Below are 20,011 nucleotides of genomic sequence, written 5' to 3' on the forward strand. Positions count from 1 at the left end.
AGGTTCACAGCATTAGACAACCCTCAATTTAATTTTCTTTTCCTCATCTGACAGCCCCAAATCCCTGAAATTTGTAAATTCCTGGAAGTACTTTATCAGAACAGGGAGCAAATGGAAGACATTGATCTAATAACAATAGGTCAAAATTGTCCATATAATACTGGTTTTGAAAAAACAAAAATTCTTCAAGCCAGTCAGTGATTTAGGAAGGGCCAGAAGTGAGACACTGATGTGCTGAAAATAAGTAAGCAGAGGAACTCGGTAACTATTTATTAAATTCATACAAGGCAGGCAGCTTCATGGAAACAAGAATGTCACAACACTTGCAAAGGATGGAAAACAGGTCATCTTTGAAGGGAAGCCCAACACAACAGAGCAGGTAGCAATTAAGAGGGTAACAACAGTAATACATGCTGTGGAAAAATACAGGATAATGTGTAATTTGGGGTTTCAGCCTACAACTTCCAAGCTTAAAATACAAGATAAACTAAGCTGAGTTTATAATTCTAGGATCTGGAGGAAGGTTCCTTCAAACCCTTTTCTTCTCCTATCACAGGTCTGCTGTCTCCGTTAAAAACATTCTCAAAACCACTAACCTGAGAGTGATCTCCATCTGAGATCAACGCTCAGACAGTGCTGAAATGGTGACACAGATTTCCAGGCATCCCACAGACCCTGTCCATTCCTAATGAAGTCATCAGCAGAGATGCAGCAGCCAGATCTGTTCACCCAGCTAATTGCAACCACTGTCCAATTATTGGAACCATGACAAAAAGGCAAAGAGAAGCAGAAACTAGTTGCTGGCATGGAATGGCAGTTGATATTGCCAGGATCATGAAGGCTCAAGCTAGATGTACATGTTCATGCCTGTAAATTTCACTAGCAGATAAAAGAAATTTAGTTCTACTTTCAAGTAACACACACTGCCTTTTGAAAACATGATTGTATCCCAGATCAAATTCTACTTTACGACTCCAGTACTCGTAGATAACTGTTTTTAAAATAAAAGTAATTTCATATAAAAAAGGAAGAAAAAAAAAGAATTGGCATGGATATGTAAGATGTTTATGTACTAATGATGACCCAAATTACACAGAATTTCAGTGTTTGGACAACTACAGAAATGTCCATGAGCTGTCCTTCTCTGACTCCAAACATGACCAAGTGCAGTTTCTGTCTTACAAAACCAGTATCTTTTGGTAAGGACTTGATTAAAAATTCATAGTCTTTAACACTGGTTACAATTATCACACGATTATTAAACTCCCACAAGCCTATCTCAAATGCTAGATGCTGTAGTGCAGGATCTACAGGGCAGGACCGTGTACTGGTCCAACTGCCTAAACTGGCATTCAATTAATGCATTTCCAAATAACAGCAGCCAGTACAAACCCTTAGTTCAAAACTCGAAGATTTGGGTTCATGGAGAAGACAGCTCCATTAACCTGCTTCTTCTCTGAAGAGAAGAGCTGAGCTCCAAGAGCCTCCAGTCATCTTGAAGGGAATTGTAAATTATAATAAATCCTGCTTAATTTTGAAGCTGAGAAGATTTAGCAGCATTGGCAACTGATAGGATTCTCGAGTCAAAAGAAGGTATAGTAGGTGTATAAATTATGACAGCAGCTGTGATCCTAAAACTTTCACATTCACCATTGTGCAGCCCATTTTATTCTCTTTGAAACTCAGGGTGGCAGTCAGAATACAGTGAAGAGTGTCATACTCCAAAAGCACCAGCCTGATGCCAGAGTCAAGCAGAACTGGATTTTCTCCAGATGCTTCTATCATGGACTTACTGCTGAGGCCTGAGACTACTCCTATTCCAAACAAGACCAACCAAATCTTGAAATCACCAATTATCTTAGACTGAAAATGTCATTTATGCACAAAAGATTTTTTAGATCACCTTCTGTGTTGCTATGACTTTTACTGAAATGCCTGGATCACTCCTGCTCCTAACTGAAATTGGAAAGCTGTCACATTGTCACCCCATATCGAGACACTTGCATCCATTACAGAAAAGATGTAAGAATGTATTGTTCTCTTTATACTAGACATAATGAAAAACTCCAAGTTAGGAGAGGTCTAATGGTGAACAACTGGCTATTTATCTGGTCTAAAGCACTTCTGTCCGCTCTAATACAGTCCATAGGGACATTTACTCTCTGGATTGCTAGCAGTAGATTAAACATAGCCTATTAGGGAAAAGGGTCCCCTCAGAACTGTAAACTGCCTCAAAGGTAAAATTCAATATCTATTTATCAGTGACTGCACCTCCTGATTGACATCACTTTCCACACACCTTCACTCAATGCTAGGCAGCACACCTGCAGAATGAACTTCCTGCGAAGGAACTCTGCCATGAGTGGGCAGGTAATAAAAAGCTTCACTTCACTGTGGTCTTCCCAGGTTCTCCAGGTTTCTGAACAATCTGTTTATGAGACTGAGAACCTGAAATACAGAGCAATAGCACCCCACCCACATCAATGTTAGTCCTGGTACTGTTCAGAAAAGCATTAAGGATGGTACAGTTGATATCTGTCACAAGGGTGGGGTAATAAATTCAAACATCAACCATTTTTTCCTAAAGACCAGAGTTCAGAAATTCCTTACACAGAGAAAAATATGAATTTTGTAATCTCAAACTAAGACCAGGTTTTCCACATCCAAAAATAACTGTTTAGAATGAGCTGCAGGGCTGCCTGTGCTCTGAGGATGTCTGGGACAAAGGGAGAAATAAAGCTACTCATCACAAATATGACATATTTGCTAATCTGGGTGGCAGACAGAAAGTGCAATCTCTAAGAATGGATTCTGAATCCTAATAAAAACTTAGGTGTTTCATAAAAACATCAACAGCCACAGTCTTAACACTCTGTACAGTGGAAAAACAGTTTGCTTTCACCTAAAATGTCTCCCAGGCCCCTAAGTGCAGAAGAGATGGAACTGGAGACTAAATTGCAAAAGTCACCCCATTTAGATAACTGGGATCACGTGTAAGGTCAGGGCAGTTAATCACTCCCTATTTGCTGAAAATTACCCATAAAGGCTATTAGATGCACAATACTTTTACAGCAATTAGCTCTTGTTGATATGAATATGAAACAGGTACCTAGTAAGAGTTACCTAGGTAACAAAAAGAAGGAAAATAATCAGATCGAAGATGGAAGACAAGGTAAATTTCAGCAATGGCCAGTTCAGATACATGTTTGGAGGACTGGAGAATGTTTTCACATGTATTATTTGGCCAAATCTCCAAAGTGTATCAGAGGAAGTGAAATTATTAGAACAGAGTCCAACACAATTTAACAAAGCATGGTATAAGCAGATGGGAGCGTGGCTATCAGATTAACTTTGCATAAAAGCTGTGGCAAATCCATCATGAGGTTTTCCAGGCTCTCAGAAAGCCTGACCAGAACTGGCTATACCAGCAAATTGTGTTTATTTCAAGGATGAAAATTTTCTCTTCCCTCATTATACAAGGACAAAAAAGTGGTGGGGGAGAGAGTCTGATATTTCCTACTCTCAAATGGTATATCTTTATAGAGATAAAAGCCATTAATCATTACTAATCAAAATTGGGGGAAAAGGAAAAAAAGTAGTTGCATCTGAAGGCATTCCTTCAGTTTTTTCCACTTGTTTCTAGCTCCTTCTCTTGGGCTGGCTGCAGTCTGCACCCCTACTGTTTCTGCACCCACTGGAAGGGGTTGAGAAAGCTGGGCTACAACTCTGTAAATGCAGCCTTCAGCTGCAGGCAGAAGAGTCTGGCTGCTGCCCTGGCAAGCAGGAGGAGTTAGGAACAGCCACACAGATGTGCTCCTCACATCTGCCCACATTTAGAGGAGTCACACAGTCCAGCCCAGGAGATAAGAAGCACTCCAAGTTCCACAAGGACAGAGTGGAATGGGGGACCCAAGAGCTGCTACCTGTGGCTGAAGCATGATAATGGAACCTCCTGTGAAACTGCTATAAAGCCTTGGTGTCCCAGATGGTCTCTGATTTGAAAAATATTTGGGACAACATCCAGAAGCCTTCCCACAAGGGGTGTAAAGTTGAATTAAAGCCAATATAAGGAAACAGAAGAACTCAGACTCTGGAAGTTTCTACATTCTTAAGGATCCTGTACAATTTCAGAAATTATTTAGACAAAAATTATTTCGTAAAACAGGATCTGTTCGAGCCTGATTGTAACAGCTGCCTATGGGGACAGATTTGGTTTAAAATTGAGTACATTGCAAAAAATAATCTAAACCCAACTATCTGCATGTTCTTCACCTGTCAGATTTCCCCCTCCTACTGCTCATGGCATCAGAAATTCTTTTTTTCATATCTTTCATATTTTTCTTTCTCCTGTTACTGCCAGTACAAAGAATGTGAAAAACAGCAAGCGACCTGCACCAGGAAATAAACAAAGCACATCAGAAAATTACTTCCTGTAAACTGAAATAAAATTTAATTATATTTTTTAAACCTGTTTTTCTTTCAATTTCCATCCAGCATTAGAACAAAACTATCAGAACATGCATAGTGCTTCCAAATACACAATGCCATAATCTTCAATGACAGTTGAGGGCTGACTCATTCTTAACAGCAGTTTTATCAAGTCAGAACAAGATTCTGCAGAATATCAAAGCAACAAGGGTTGTATTGAGCCACATTGCACCCTTTCCCCTGGGGAACACACAGTTACAGCCACAGCACTTGGCCTTACACAGCACATCAGTTCTTTACACTGCATAAACATCCTCCTGTGCTGGCCAGAACAAATTCCACAAAGGGAGGAATACAGCAGAGAAATACATAACCAGAGGAGGACAGGCAAAGCCCTCATTCTTCCAAACAAAGCCAAGCACTGAGCAACCAGAACTCAAGAGACATTTGGACAATACTCTCAGACACACAGGATGATTTTTGGGGGTATCCTTAGCAGGGCTAGGTGTTAAACTCGATGATCCTTGAGGGTCCCTTACAGCTCAGGATATTCCATGATTCTGTGAACTAGGGTGTTAAAACTGCCATCTAATGGTGAAACTGTAACTTTGAGTAGACAGCACACAAGGAAATAAATCCTGCTTTGACCTGCAGCTCTTGGATTCGGATTGACAATCACCTTTTTCAGCAACATTTAATTATATGCTGCTTCCTCCAGCACTAGCTGCTGGTGAAGCAAAAGTGTATGTTTTAGGTGACAAAACACATTTTCATCAGGGATGTGATTACTGACTCAAACTGCCAGATTTGATTTCCAGTTTTGTGCCACACATAAGAGACTGCACAACAAAAAATATAATAATGCCAAAGTTTGAGGACTGATAATGTCATCTTAATTTCTGATGAAAAACCCACCAACATTGAACACATGCAGAAATGCTGAGTTAAACCATCTAAATTACTCCAGTGATACATATTTACTGGACATTTCAGCTATTCCAGGACCAAATCACTGTCAGTCATCCATCATTTACTTCATGATTTGGTGGTACAGGCTCCAAATCACTTTCCTGGTGACTCAGGTATGGGCAGAGTTTTTGGCCTTGCTATGCATCTAAACCAAAGGAAGCTAGTTCAGACAAGTCAGTATTTGCCTTTCCACTTTGCTTAAACTATAATTAATAGTACCTCTTTATTATGCTTCCACTGATCCACTAATAATTGTAGAATCATAGAATGGTTTGGTTTGGAAGGGACCTTAAAGATCATCTAGTTCCAACCTCTTACTATGGGGAGGAGCACCTTCCACTAGATCAGCTTGCTCAGAGCCCCATCCAACCTGGCCTAATATCTAAAGCAGAAGGACACAAATTAGGACTCCTGAGACCTATTCAACAAGTCACTTTGTGATTTTCCTTATGTGATCTGAAAGTAGGAACGAATGTCATTAACCTCTCTTCAACAACATGTTTTAGATTCTCACTTAAGCAATCACTACAAAGTAAGCCAAATATATTAAAAGGATGTCACCAAGGGAAGAACAGAACCTAATGAACCCTTGTATTGAAGGTATGTCAGGCACAGACACATTTGGAATCCGCTTCTGACAGGCTACTGACATCTAATTCCATACTATCACCAAAGACACCTCAATTTGCTCCCCATTTTAATGTGCAAGTGAGGGTCAGTGAAACTGTCAGACTCATGATGAAAGACAAGTTCCTAGGATACATACAGAAAAAATGGTTCCTTCATAAAACTCTCTCCAAGTCATTCAAGAGTTTAGAATCACAGAGCTTAATACATGAGCCATCACTCCCCATATCACTGGAGAAAAGGGATGTTAAGCTCTTCACCCACAAAAGCAGACATGTGGCCTCTTCAGCAGAAAGAGAAACATTTCTATTTTCAATATAAAGTGAATCACAGGCTCTTACACTTGGGCTTAATCATAATCCTGAAAGTTCAGTACAACATCTGTCATGAACATCATGCTCTGCTTTCTCCTGAGGGCTCCTGGAGGGCTGCAAGGGTACGGGGGAAGCCCAGAGGTGGAAAAGCTGTGACTATTAAGGAGTTAATACACTTCAGTATGTATTTCAAGTCTGTTTGAAGACAAACACAGTGTCAAGCGTTTCCTCAAAAGGGTTGCTAGCAGGAACTTAGCAAATCAAGTGAGCCACCAGTTGCTGGATGAGCAGAGCAGGCGATGGGGATGCAGAGGCCATGGGTCCCAGGGACTGGTGCACTTGCTCAGACACTCTGGGGGCACAGTGAGGGGCAGATGTCAGGGCTGCTTGAGGCCATTAGATGGTGAAGGAGGCTGTAATTGTCTCCTCACCTGTGCCACTAGTGCTGAGAAGTGCTTGTTATGTGTTTTTTTCAAGGGACAGCATGTGGCTCCTCCCTGGGGTAGAAGAGAAAGCAGAGACACACAGCAAATCCCAGTCAGTTTTCTGTGTAGTGTCACTGCCACCAGCTCTCACTGTCACTTGCTGGACAAGGTCCCAGGTTTCCACTCCTATCTGCACAAGTTCTGGATCAGCAAGGGCTATTTCAAAAGAAGCTTTTCCTAATGTACACCTGGAAAGGATAAGACACAGCTCTATACCACAATACAACCAAAAATAGCTGTTTTCAAAAATAAGCAGCTGACATACTCTGATCAAAGAGGAAAAAGAGTAGGTCTCCTCATAGGATGGTTTTCCTGTCCTCAAATCCTGTTATTTGATATCCTCCACATGATTTCAAAGCGTTAAGATGCACTCAGGAATGTCTTTTGAACTGACCTACTTTCACAGCAGAAACTGAGACAGAAATAGAAGACAGCTCATCCACTGTCACCCTGCAAAGCCAGGACTGTGCAGGGACACAACCCACTGTCCACCACAGCTGGGCTGCTGCCCTCCCTTTTCTGGGTGATCCAAGAGCCACCTGTACTTTTCATCAGACAAGTCCCAAAAAATTCTCAGAATATCAAACAAGACAAAATAATGAAGAGGTCAATAATTCCTCTGGAAACTGGAAAATAAATCCACAAAAATAAAATAATCTAAATCTGTAACGGAAAAGGGACTGATCTTGACATCACTTGAAACATAGATGGTAAGACTCTATAGATACAGCACCTGCTTTTCTTTCAATTTCTGCAGATAGAGAGAGACTCAAAAGGGGAAGAATTGAGGCACAAGACAGTTTTTTAAGATTTCAATTGGCCTTTTTTTTTGGACTAGAATTTATTTACTGCAGAGTTAAGCATCTCTCATAGTTACAGATTCTCTATTTATATCTGCTAACTGTGCAAATTTCCTGGTTCTCTGATTCCAGACCAGCTGCTGGGCACAGCTGTGCTCCAACAAAGGCACCAAAACCAGCGGGATTGCTGTGGGACTGTCATACTTCCCTAATTTCATCTGCATCTGGAAGAGGAAATCACAGTGCTTTTCTCACCCACTCCTGACACAGCTCAACAGAACACCACCAATGTAATTAAAAAAAACCCCTCAGCGATAGATTGCCAGTGTGAGAAGCTCCCAAGCTTCCACAGCTTTCAAACCTTGCACTAAAACTTCCTGCACAACATACAAGGTTGCTAACACAAAGAATACAGGAATTTCAGTGAACAGTCACCTGCAAACCAAGAGACAGGGCAGAGGACATCCTGTGAGCAATCTGACATGTGCAGAGATGAAGGCATAGAATTGCAAGCAATACAGAGTCTGGCATCAAAGAAGCCTCTGTTGAGTGGGAAGAGGGGGAAATAAAAGCAATGCAAGTAGGCAGAGCACCCAAGGCCTCACAACACACTGCAGGCTGTATGACGACACACAGCTATGTGGCATCTCAATCTTGAAGTGCGTTTTAGAATGCAAATTTCATATTTCTGTGGGCATCAGTCTCAAGGATGCAGCAAGAGCAAGGCTGCACCCAGCAGAGGGGACTGGCACATCCTCCTGGCATGCACCACTGGCTGCCTGAAGCCTGTCCCTGCTTCCCCCACCCCCTGAGCATATCCTGACTTAATGGCTGCTTCACACCTGAGCACCTCACTTACAGATTTGGATTTTACTCTAAGAGCTGATGGGCCCCTAAGCACTACAGGGGGCAACACTGGAGTTTGTCAGGATTTACTGCTTTTATTCATAAAAACCTAATTGATTTGCCAAAGATCAAACAAAGTCTGTGACAGAGCAGGACTAAATGCAAGTGAACTAAATAGTGGACTATGTTTTTGTTGGTGTTTCAGGGTTTATGCAGATGAATAATATTTTGGAGGAGAGCTTGTCAGTCAGAAAAGCCTCTGTCTTTCATCTGCAACAAAGATGAACACTTAGCAGCATACTAACACGCTTCTGCTTATGCACTGGCTGGAAAGAATGAACCTTACAGTAGGCTCTCCCCACCAGCAAACTGGAAACAACATTCCATGCTTCTGTTTCTCACATGAGTTTGCGAATACCTCATCTGAGATTTGAGCTTGGGATCTGAAGGTTTTTTGGGAACAGCTTTTCCCTACAGTGCATTTGACAAAACCCTATGTAGCAACAGTCTGTTCTCATCTGATACTGTAGCACACACCACAGAAATTGTTTCTAATTTGCCCAAACATGGAGTTTGTTCCACAATTCTTTGAGACCTAGCAAAGAAGCTGAAGTATCAAAATGTTATCTTTACACCATTAACTGTTGTACCCGTCCTGGTTCAGTAGGAGTTGTACATAACAAGCAATTACATTAAGAATCAAACAAAACGTACTTCAGTAAGCAGTGCCTAGCATACTGTATAAATTTATTTGTGTGGTCACTAACTAGGAAAACACATCCAGTCATTAACAGGGTTTAGTGAGGAAAACGGGTCTTTTGAAGTTGGAAGACATTTCCAGGTTTTGATTCTGGGCATCCATTTCCCAGATTGATTCAAGCAGAAGAGCTGGCTAGATAATGGAGCTCCTCCCCTTCCTGCACTCATACTGTGCATATTGCATAGAAGTGAAGAGCAGCCTGGCCTTGCTCTGCCATTTTAGCCATCCTAGTTTCCAATGCCCAGCAGATGGGATTTCCACCCTTTTCTACGATTCCTGCTACAGCAAAATGAAGAAAAAAAAAAATCAAACAAACAAAAAAAAAAACCCAGCTCATCGTTGTGATACTATGATATTCACCATTTTCCTTTCTTAATTTAACCCAATATTCCTGTCCTGTGAACTTCCTTAAACAAATCCCTTCCCTGTGAAGGCAGTCCTCCCTTCAGAGCTGATTCGCCATGCTCTCCTCAGGTTATCATTTACCAATCAATATGTACTGAACTCTTCTAAACTTCCTCCACAATTCCTCCCTTCAGCCTTCTGATTATATTTCAACTTATTTTGCCAATTTCCTTCACATTGTCGGATTTTACTCTAAGCTGCATAACAGTGCTTTCTTTACACCTTTTATACTTTTATTTCTTGAACATACATTCCTACTTGTGTGACTAGGAATAGTTCTAACTAGCACAGGTGTAGCTGAGTACCCAATGGCACTTCATTAGTACACAATTTAAGTGCTGAGGAGTTGATATTTAGGCTTTATTATCTTGGCAAAGGTCAATGGGTAAAACTATTCAAGGCTCCTTTCTTGTGTGCTCTGTAAATCTCATACCACCATCGAGTTAAATACATCCAGCCAATCACTGACACACTATACAAAATTTCATCATTTGTTTAGTGCCTTATAAAGGGCAATGAATAATTTTGCCTTTTCAATGCCAAAGGAACAAGAAAGTTTTTTCCCCTTGAGTGGCTCAAGTACTACTACATTTTATCTATAAAAGGTTGCTTGTGTATCTCAAAAAAATACATCACTGTGTCTCAACAACCACACAAGGATTGCAATAGCACTGCAGGTGTAGAAAAGTAGAGAAGACAAAGTTTCTGCTACTTCAATAGAAAATAGCTGACCTTTACAGATTTTTAATACACGTTGCTGGTCTAGGCAATGTTGTTCTTCTGGGGAGATGAACTCAAATTATTAACACACAACACCAAGAGTGGCCCCCATTTCTGCAATGATGAAGAATAAAATACTCTGTGTCAAGTAGTAATAACAGGAAAATTAGTAAGTGCAAAAATAAGTATCATTCATTAGGTTAGGTTTCTACCTGTTCTCACGGCAGGATGTCCATTAAGATTAAGAAAAACTATGAAAGAGAAGGTTGAATATTAGCAAAAAGTATAGATTTTGCTGGTCTTCAGCTTTTCTCATCCTAGAATCCGAAGTTCTTAGTGATTCATTAATTTTTCCACATTGCAACCTTTTTATGATTTTGGAAAGTCCTAAGTATCTGGCTTTTTGGGGAGGTTTTTTTGCAGCTGGGGAACATAAGGCACAGAAAAATGAACTTGCCTATATTTATATAATCCAGAAATAAAATTCCAAGGCATGTATACATTGTATACTTTTGTGAAGCACCAGATTAGTGAAGTCCTATATATGTCAAGGCCTGTTTTGTGAGAAGCCCTGATCAGACTCACTCTCCAGCCTGGCAGAGATGCTGAACTGACGTGACACAACTCCCCATTCATCTGCAGGTACTGCCACTCCAGCAGGCAGCAGATGGTCCTGCAAGGCAAACACGACTACACACAACATAGCACAGGATGCTCTGTGCCCACAACACAGCTTCTGAACAGCATCTGCAGGGCAGCTTTGCAAAGATTTCTCAGTAACAGCATTTGTTGTGCTTTTACCCTGGTCCACGGGAAATCACTGGTTTTTAGCTCTCACTGTCAGATAACAGTTTTGTAATCTTTACTTGTTCCTTACGTTAAGGCTTATACAACTTCAATTTGCCTTATTAGCACATCTACTAACTTCTTCCATGTTTTAGTCAGTTGGAGACCCCTGGATTCTGAACAGACACACAGGGAGTGATAGTTGAGTGAGCAACGCTGGGCAAGAGAGAGGCTGACCCGTGGGGAGCTGTATGGTAATCAGCTTTTCGTTACTGCATGCTGAAAGGCCAAAGTGACTCATGAGTGCTCTTCTGAGTGGGAAAAAGGAGAGGAAGAGATGAAGGAACTCTGACTCTGATATCAATTATTTCTATCCTATCACAATAAATATTTATCTCTAGAAACTGCTAACCAAATATCCCAGGACTATATTATCATGTCTGCAGAGATCTGCAAGTATTATTTTAGAGATATCAGATAGCTTTTTCCAGGTGGAAAGAGTAGCTTAGTGCGCTAAGAGTCTAATAACTAAATTAGGCAATATCTTAGATCCAGACACTTAAATCCCAGTAAATGAAATTTTCTCAGAGTCAGGGTCTGTGGCTAATTACATTTGTAATCTTGACTCTTACTGTAGGTGCCTTAATAGTTCTATATCACAGTTTCCCAAAATATAAAATTATGATGATGTCAATCTCAAATACTCTGCATATGGGAAAAAATGGAACTTTTTTGTATAGGATTATCAATCTGCATCCTTATTAATAGTTTAATGTGGATTTATTTAGTATATTCTAATAGCCCAAAGACAGGTAGGGATGTCCACATCTTCCTGGCTTTCTCCCAGCTATGACCTTGTCCGGTCATTTTAAGTTTGCAGGGTCCTCCATGAATTATCTGTATGCAGAGGTACAAAAATTCACCCAAGCCTCTGTCCCTGGCTTCTACAGAGAGAGAGGTAATACTGTGAGATTTGGCAGGTCCCACAACATTATGGCAGAGAACAGCCTAAAGTTCACTGCCAACCCATGCTTCAAATGGATTACAGTGCACTGCCAGAACAGGAAACATCTCACTTCCAAACACAAACAGCCTAATGCCAGGACCCCCACTCCTGGCTGTTTCTGAGTGTTCTTCCTTCCTGTCCTGAAGCTCCCCTAGGCAGCCTTCACCAGGAAACTGCTCAAGTTTGTAATCCAGAAGCAATGCTGAAGCAGAAAAAAGCACAGTTACCTGCAGGCACCCAAAGAGATGCTGAACTACAGTTCCTGACATGCACAATCTCTTCAGTGCCTAACAGGACACTGCCTTCCAAGGGATTGACATGGGAAAAGAAAGTTATGGGTGCCACCCAGTTAAATAGGATTTTATTGACCAACACTTTTATGGAGCACACAGATCAAGCATCTCTCCATAATCTGAGTGGAAGGTGTCCAGGAAAACCAACTCACAGCAAAAGGGACATGGCAGCTGTTTCAAAGCTGCTCCTCCTTGAAGATTTATTGACTGAGCCTTGGCTGGTGGCACAGACTAGGGTAGGAACTGTAGGCAACACACACCTAGACACACAAAGAAAGGTAAGTGATCTGCATTTTGATTTTTACAGCTTCTAGAAAAAACAGTGTAAAAGAGAATTGATGGGCTCAGCAAATCGTCACCAGCCAGAAGGAAAAGACAAAAGAAAAAAGAAATCACAGCAGTGTAAATCAGTCAGGGAGAAATAGCTAAATGAGGATACTGATTGCTAATCTACATCCTGTCACTCTGACTTTATAAACAGGTGAGCTCAAGAGGCCATGTGTGCAAAAGCAGCCCCATAAAAGCACTGCTTTTCCCAATCTCATCTGTATTCACAGTGGGCGAGGTTTTCACTTTATGGCTGCAATGTTCCTGTTTCTTCTGCAGGTCCATTAGCACTGTGCACATTGCACAGTCAATACCAATTCCAGCCTACACTTTTCTGCCTTTTTTATTTGGACACAAGTCCTTCTGTCTGCTGGATTCATTACTCTTCGACATGGCCATTTGTAGTGTCCCTTTATGTTTTGATTATTTTTTAAAGCAGCCCAAGTGCTTTGACTTAAATACAAAAATTAAAAGATAAAGTGAAAACAGTGAGGCATTTAAAAATGTCATGATAAATAATTTCTATTTCTCTTTACTATAATCCTTCTTATTTTCCATAATTACTTTACCCAAAAAACTTGCAGGCTATAAAATGACCCCCACCTCTCCCCCCACCCAAAAATACCAGCCTTTTGTTCAAAAAAGCTCTATTCATTTCTTTTCTTGTCCCCTTTTCCTACATCCCAAGAAATCTTTTAGGACATTCTTAGTTCTTCTGCACCAGACAGGAATGTGAAATTTGATCAAACTGGAAGGTGGCAGAAGGAATCTGGCAGGTTTAGGGGAATGGCATACAAGAATTTGAACAAGATACAGAATCATGATGTCACCTCAGTAAAAGGCAGGCAACAGCCTGAAACAGGAGTCAATCTCCACCCTGTTGAATTCTGGACCATCTCCACCTCCTTCACGAAGGAGGCTAAAGGCAGCTCCTTCATACCATAATGGTGCTTCCAGCATCACACTGGGACCAGTGAAAAGTGAACTGCCAACTGTTACCTGTGCCTTACTTTATTCATACCCTCAGATGACCAATCCCATGTTTAACGTGAAGAAAAGATGGAATTATTAAAAATACAACTTTGAGGCAAGCACCTTGGATGCAGTGCTAAATCATACTCCAGTAATACTTGACAGGGAAAGAAAGGTTAAAATTCATCATTGGCCAGTCCTCCAGGAGGACAGAACAGTCAAATGCAAATGTAGAATAAAGGAAATTTGCACAAATTGGGCATGAGAGCTGACCAGCAGAAATGGGGTGGCAGTGATTTGTGGGGCTTGCATCAAAAAAATCAGACTGCAACAGAAAAAATCTTCACTGAAGAAACGGTAATAAAATGGTGGAATCCTGGAACATTTCTGTGGTACTGAACTATTAGGCTTCCACTTCTAGGAACCAGAATCAGTACAATAAGATTCATGCAGAGGCTCTAGATATTTTGAAATTCCTTAGCATGCCGAAAAACCTTTCCTTTGATCTTCTTTCCTCTTTGGTCACAAAGATTCTCAACAGAGAGATTAAAAAAAAAATTACAGAACTATAAAATATTTGAGACTACTTCTGCATTCTTGCTTCCTTCCCATTCTTTAGCAAACACATGCTTTTTGCCAGTCACTTGTTCAGGGGGAGATCTTGTCCTGATGTGGCAGATGATACACACAGCACAAACTCCATTTTGTTCTGCTTGGTTCCAGCCTTGCTCTGCTCCCCAGGCTGAGTGCACTAAGCTGCCTCATGGCTCTCTGTCTTCAGCAGTTTCACACACAAAGGAAAGGAAATCAGAGCTAGAGAAGAAGAGTTCCTCCTTTCACCCTTCTACTTTGTAGCTCTACCAAAGACCAGGCAAGTCAGAAAGACTGACCTATTTCCTAACATCTAATGCAAATACTTCTCCAAGAGATGACTAAGGTATATAAAGGAGAGGTACTCTATATATTTCTCATTCTAAGTACAAGCCTAGGGCTCCAAGAGCTGTCAATGTAACATGCTTTTCAACTGAGGGGCTGAATTGTTATTTTCCATTTTACTGATTTAATGAAAGGTAGTGGATTAAAAAAAAAAAAAAAACCACTGTTTAAAATACCATATTTTTTCTTTCTCAGCAGTTTGAAATAGGGCCTGTGGGTATTGGGGCAGTCAGATTGAACTAATTCCACATGACTCTGTTTGCATCCTAAACTGGTGCTTTGATACCACTTCCAACAGTAATCTCCTTCAACCTTCCCTGTCCTTTCACTCCCTTCAGCAGTACCACAACACGAAGAATTACAATTGCTCCTTGCTCAGAAATGGAAAAATTCTGTTGCTCACAAGAACAAAAGATTAGTGTAGTAGGTAACCCAAAGGGTCCAGGCTGACCACAAGAGGACCTCACCCTAACAGGCAGAACTTCAGAAGTCAAAAACTGTAGGATATAAAAAAATGGAAGCATTATGAGACCAACAGCACTTATTGTGGTGCTGTTTTTCTTGTACACCCTCCTTGCTACTGTGTCCTTTTAGTGGGAGGAGTTTTGCCTCAATGTGATGGATATCTCCTAAGTTTTATCTTTTATCTATTACCAACTCACTGCCTATAATCATCACTGAGCAGAAAGTTGTTCTGAAACTCTTATTAGGATTTGATTCATGAGGATGCAGTTTCCCTTTTCTGCACCTTATCTTCCAATTTTAACTTCTTGTTCTCGATTACGCAGGGGGAAAAAAAGGATTCTAGGAAGAAATAAAAATGATTACTATTATCTTTCCTTTACAGATTCTCAGATGCCTTAGCAGTGAGAGTGGGAAGGGTTTCCCTCTGGAGGGCCATGCCTTGGAGTCTGGTACCTAATGGCAGTGGATTCACGAGGACCACCCTGTGGGCTGCTCTGTGAGATAGCTGCATTTGAGACAAGACAGACAAACCAAGCAGACTGGGGGCAGCCAATATACGCCACCAAATAAGATCTTTCTATGCTTGTGGTGATGGCTGTGCTGCTGCATATCCTTTCCATATCACATAATAGCCTCATCCAATCAATCAAAGTGTCCAAGGGATGACTGCCTATCTCCACATGCAGAAAGAGTCAATTAAGGGAGCATCATGAATGCCAAGTCTTTGCTCTTCCCCTGAGATGAATAGAGGAAAAGAAATGAGACAGAAAATGCACTGTGCCAGTGCCTGCCTTTAAGCATGATGGCTTTGACTAGGCAAAGCAGGGAGATAGAGAAAGCTAATTTCACAGATAACATCTCCAAGGTCTATATAGTAATTTTAAATATTGGAAATAATTTTTCATGACAAATGAATCTACTTCATCCTGGCCTCTTCCATCAAGATATTCCCTTTAATTGTACGGACAATTGGTAGTCTCAGCAGAAACACAAACTGGTCTGATTTTCAGTATGGGTATGGAAAGGAAGCGGGGCATAAAGCCACAGGGACTGAGTTCAGCCACTAAGCTGTAAGAGACTCAAAGACAGAGGTAGTCTGAAGCAATTCTTGAACCCAGTGTCAATAGTTAGTCTCTGGACAAGCTACAACAGATGCGGTGCATATTCGTACTAAATTCATTCTGGATCATCCTGCGACATACTGTGAGACTTGACTAATAACGGTTACTGACTCAAAACACTTGCCCATTTGGGGAGGTGCCATGGTGCTTTCCTGAGGCAGGTTTGCACCCCCTGGAGGAAGGAGGGGAGCTTTTGGCTGTGTAATGCCTAGTCTGCATAGGATGGAGAGGGTGAACTGTCTCTGCCTGGAGGCTGCAAACTAGGCTTTGAGGCTGACCAGAGGCAGGCCTTGTGGAGACAGGATGGTGTCTTTCATCATGCCAAATTGCTCTCCCTCACACATCCCAACCCCTCCTCCAGGGGAGGGTCACATTGACATTTAGACCTACTGATGTCCGAGGCAGCTCAGAAGGGAACATAAACCATCAAAAACCCTCAAGGCATCCCCAGACTCATTTCTGTGGCCTTCCACCAGAGGATTGCAACCTCCTCCTCCCAGAGGAGGTACCTGAGCATTCTCATGAAGACAGGGTGTACTTTACTTTAAGCCATTGGACTTCGTGTTTTGTTGGTGTCTTCCCCAATATCCTAACAGATCAAGATGGATCAAGATCATTATTTCAAAAAAGAAGAATTTACAGATGGTGATAATATATCTTTTTATTCTTATCCTTTTTTTCTCTTGCTTTCTTTTCCCTATTCATTTTCTTAAGTAATATTTTTATGCTTTCATGCTGCTATATTACTACAGATAATAACCAAAACTGCTACATGCATATTTTCAAGCACTGACCATTCAGTGTCCTTTCACTGTAATCCACCCAAAAGGATCTATTAACAAGAACCTGTGTTATTCTTGTCTTTGTGGGGGAGAATCATAACACACCATCCATGTGTCTTGCAGGGAGTAACACAGAAAAGATATCATGAAAAGGTAAAAATGCATTTTCCTTCCTTCATGATGAATTACCTCTTCATATGATCTAAGTTTTTAGTAAACTTGCCTTCCCCTATGTTCTGGTTTTTGCTGAGTTAATTTTCTTCACAGTGAGTAGTGTGGGACTATGCTTTGGAATGGTACTGAAAACAGTCTTTACCACCCATAGATGTTTTTGTTATTGCTGAGCAGGGCTTACACAGAGCCAAGACCTTTTCTGCTGTCTGTCCTGCCACACCAGTGAGGGGGCTGAGTGTGCACAAGAAGCTGGGAGGAGACACAGCCAGGACAGGTGGCCCCAACTGACCAAAGGGACATTCCAGACCATGCATCATCATGCTCAGAACAGAAAGTGGGAGGAAGAGGGAGCGATTTGGAGTGATGATGCTTACCTTCTCAAGTCACAGTTACAGGTGATGGGCCCTGCTCTCCTGGAGATGGCTGACTACCTGCCTGCCATGGCAAGTGGTAAGCACATTCCTTGTTTCACTTTGCCCGTATGCACGGCTTTTGCTTTTGGTATTAAACTGCTTTTATCTCAACCCATGAGTCTGATTATCTCCCTGATCCTGCTGGTGGTGGAGTGACTAGCTGCTTGGGGCTCGGTTGCTGGCTGGGATTCAACCATGACACTGTGATATTCAGGCAAAACTGACCTGCTGTGACAAGCTGTCCTTCAATCTGAGTTATCTGAACAACATTTTGTGCCTTGACTTATTTTGTGGCTTACATTAAGGAGAAACCATTGTTCTGAACTGTCATTTATAAACCACGAGAGAAACAAAAACATCACTATAATACTGGCCCTGTAGAAGAGGCCTATACTAATAAAAGTATCATGTTCTGTAAGCATTAATCAAATGTTCTTACCTACCCATCAACATCTCTTTTTCTTGTTGTTGTTCTAGTGTTCTTTACAGGAGTTGACAGTACACAAAATCATACAGCTTTGGGTAAGCATATTTCTTGAACTGGAAGGACCTTATGAAAGTTACACTCAGCAATAAAGAGCCAGAAGTACAGAAGTTTACAGGAAAACAGCAGAAATTATCTTCTTCTGTGCCACCAACTAACATATTCAGATGAGATGAAGAGCACCTGGAGTGTAACAAATTCACATGCAGCACGGAAGTCAAGAGTGGCCTTAAATATCAAAAGCATACGATGATGGAATCAGGATGAAGAAACAGGAGGAACATATGGATTAAAAAATCATACCCGTAACATTATACGATACAGGAGAGACAATCAGTTGGTTTTTATACGGTCTCAGATTTTCCAGCTGCTCAGCAGATGCTGTTGGAGATTGTCACATCAATGAGACTCTTCGAAGCTGAAGTTCAACTGCATAAAACCCATGAAATGGTCTTTTCACAAGCAGATGTAATCACCCTGACTGCAGAATTAACTGCACAGTCTTCTGTACTGTGGATACCACAAAGGCATTATAGTGCAACAAATGCAGTTACTGGTCCTGGAAAGCACATACATTCAGAGTGGCTTTTGACTGAATGTATGTATCTATGGACAAAAAAATTATAATGAGTGGCAAGGATCATAATGTAAATCCACAAAAGTGACAGACTTTTAAATTGCTCCTTTACATTGTTTCTCCTCCCTTACAAGCCCACCATCCTTATTGGAGCTAGCACAAGATCTAATGAGCATCTTGGGAATTGTTTGAATGTTAGCACAGAAGTATCCCATAGAAGATAAGGAAAGAATTACAAGATGGAAGATACATAAAAGCCTAATAAGCAGAATAATCCAGCACTTATGCAACAAACAGTTGCCTTCTGGACAGTTAGTTTCTAAGCAGAGATACAAGGGAGCTAATCACATAAAGCCAGGTGTTTCTTGAGCAGGACTGTGAACAGCATCTTCCACAGTAGTAACTGTCTGGGCCAGCCACAAAGGGATTAGCCACAAAGTGTTACAAATGGATTGATGGCAAGTGAGAAAAACTTCTCACATAAAATGCTCTTAGGAAAGTCAACATTCTTCAGATCATGTTTAATGGAATTTTTACCATAAAATTAGTGAGAAACAAATTGAGATGGGTGTTGAAGGGATTGTATGGAATTTTTTTGCTAAAGTTAGATGGAATTTTTTTTCTGCAGTTTGGCAACAATTTGGGAAACTACAATAGGGACCTTTCTGGTACTAGCAAGTCAGTGAACAGATGAGGTCTAGAACAGACCTATTTTCTAACATCCTACTTTATATAATGAAATCAAAAGAATTATTCTGATGTTTTTATTTTCTTAAGTCTTTGACTGTTCAAGATCAAACAAGAATTCAAATAATTAAAAACATTGCAGCAAAGACTTTTCTCCTAATGTGTCCATCTCTCCTGGGAACCATCAGTCCTATAGGAAAATCTATTCTCAGCAGTTATCTAGCATTTCACTGCATACTCAGAAGATCTGGACAGTCCAAAAAGCATCAACACTTATGAGTTGCTTTAAACAAACCTTCTAAGATGCAATTATCATCAAACATCTTCACTAAAATTAAAAAGAAATCTAACTTGCTATCTGTGCTTGAGACAGCAAAGTACACAGCACTTTTCCTGTGTAGTAAATGGTTCTGTAGCATTTCTTATTACCAGTAATTTTACAACATCTCCCTTCATTGCATACATAATGGGAAGAAGTGTATTGTCATTAAACTGTTCTTAGTAAACTGCTGCAAAGGTACTTGGTAGATAATGAAATGTGCAGCCCTATGCTCAACACCACTGTTGTTAAGAGCAGATGTGCTGCTGCTCACTGAGAGTTTACCACAAAACACAGGAGAAGGCTGCTTTGCTC

At 40.9% G+C, this 20,011-nt stretch overlaps 1 protein-coding gene across 20 annotated transcripts in view; it reads right to left on the reverse strand.

The window, feature by feature from the left end:
• The window catches only part of NRXN3 (neurexin 3), a 706,103-nt gene that overhangs the window by 635,026 nt on the left and 51,066 nt on the right, over positions 1–20,011 (reverse strand). The window lies entirely within an intron of this gene.

The sequence above is a fragment of the Melospiza melodia genome, chromosome 6 (assembly GCF_035770615.1).
Source record: "Melospiza melodia melodia isolate bMelMel2 chromosome 6, bMelMel2.pri, whole genome shotgun sequence".
Lineage (NCBI taxonomy): Eukaryota > Metazoa > Chordata > Aves > Passeriformes > Passerellidae > Melospiza > Melospiza melodia.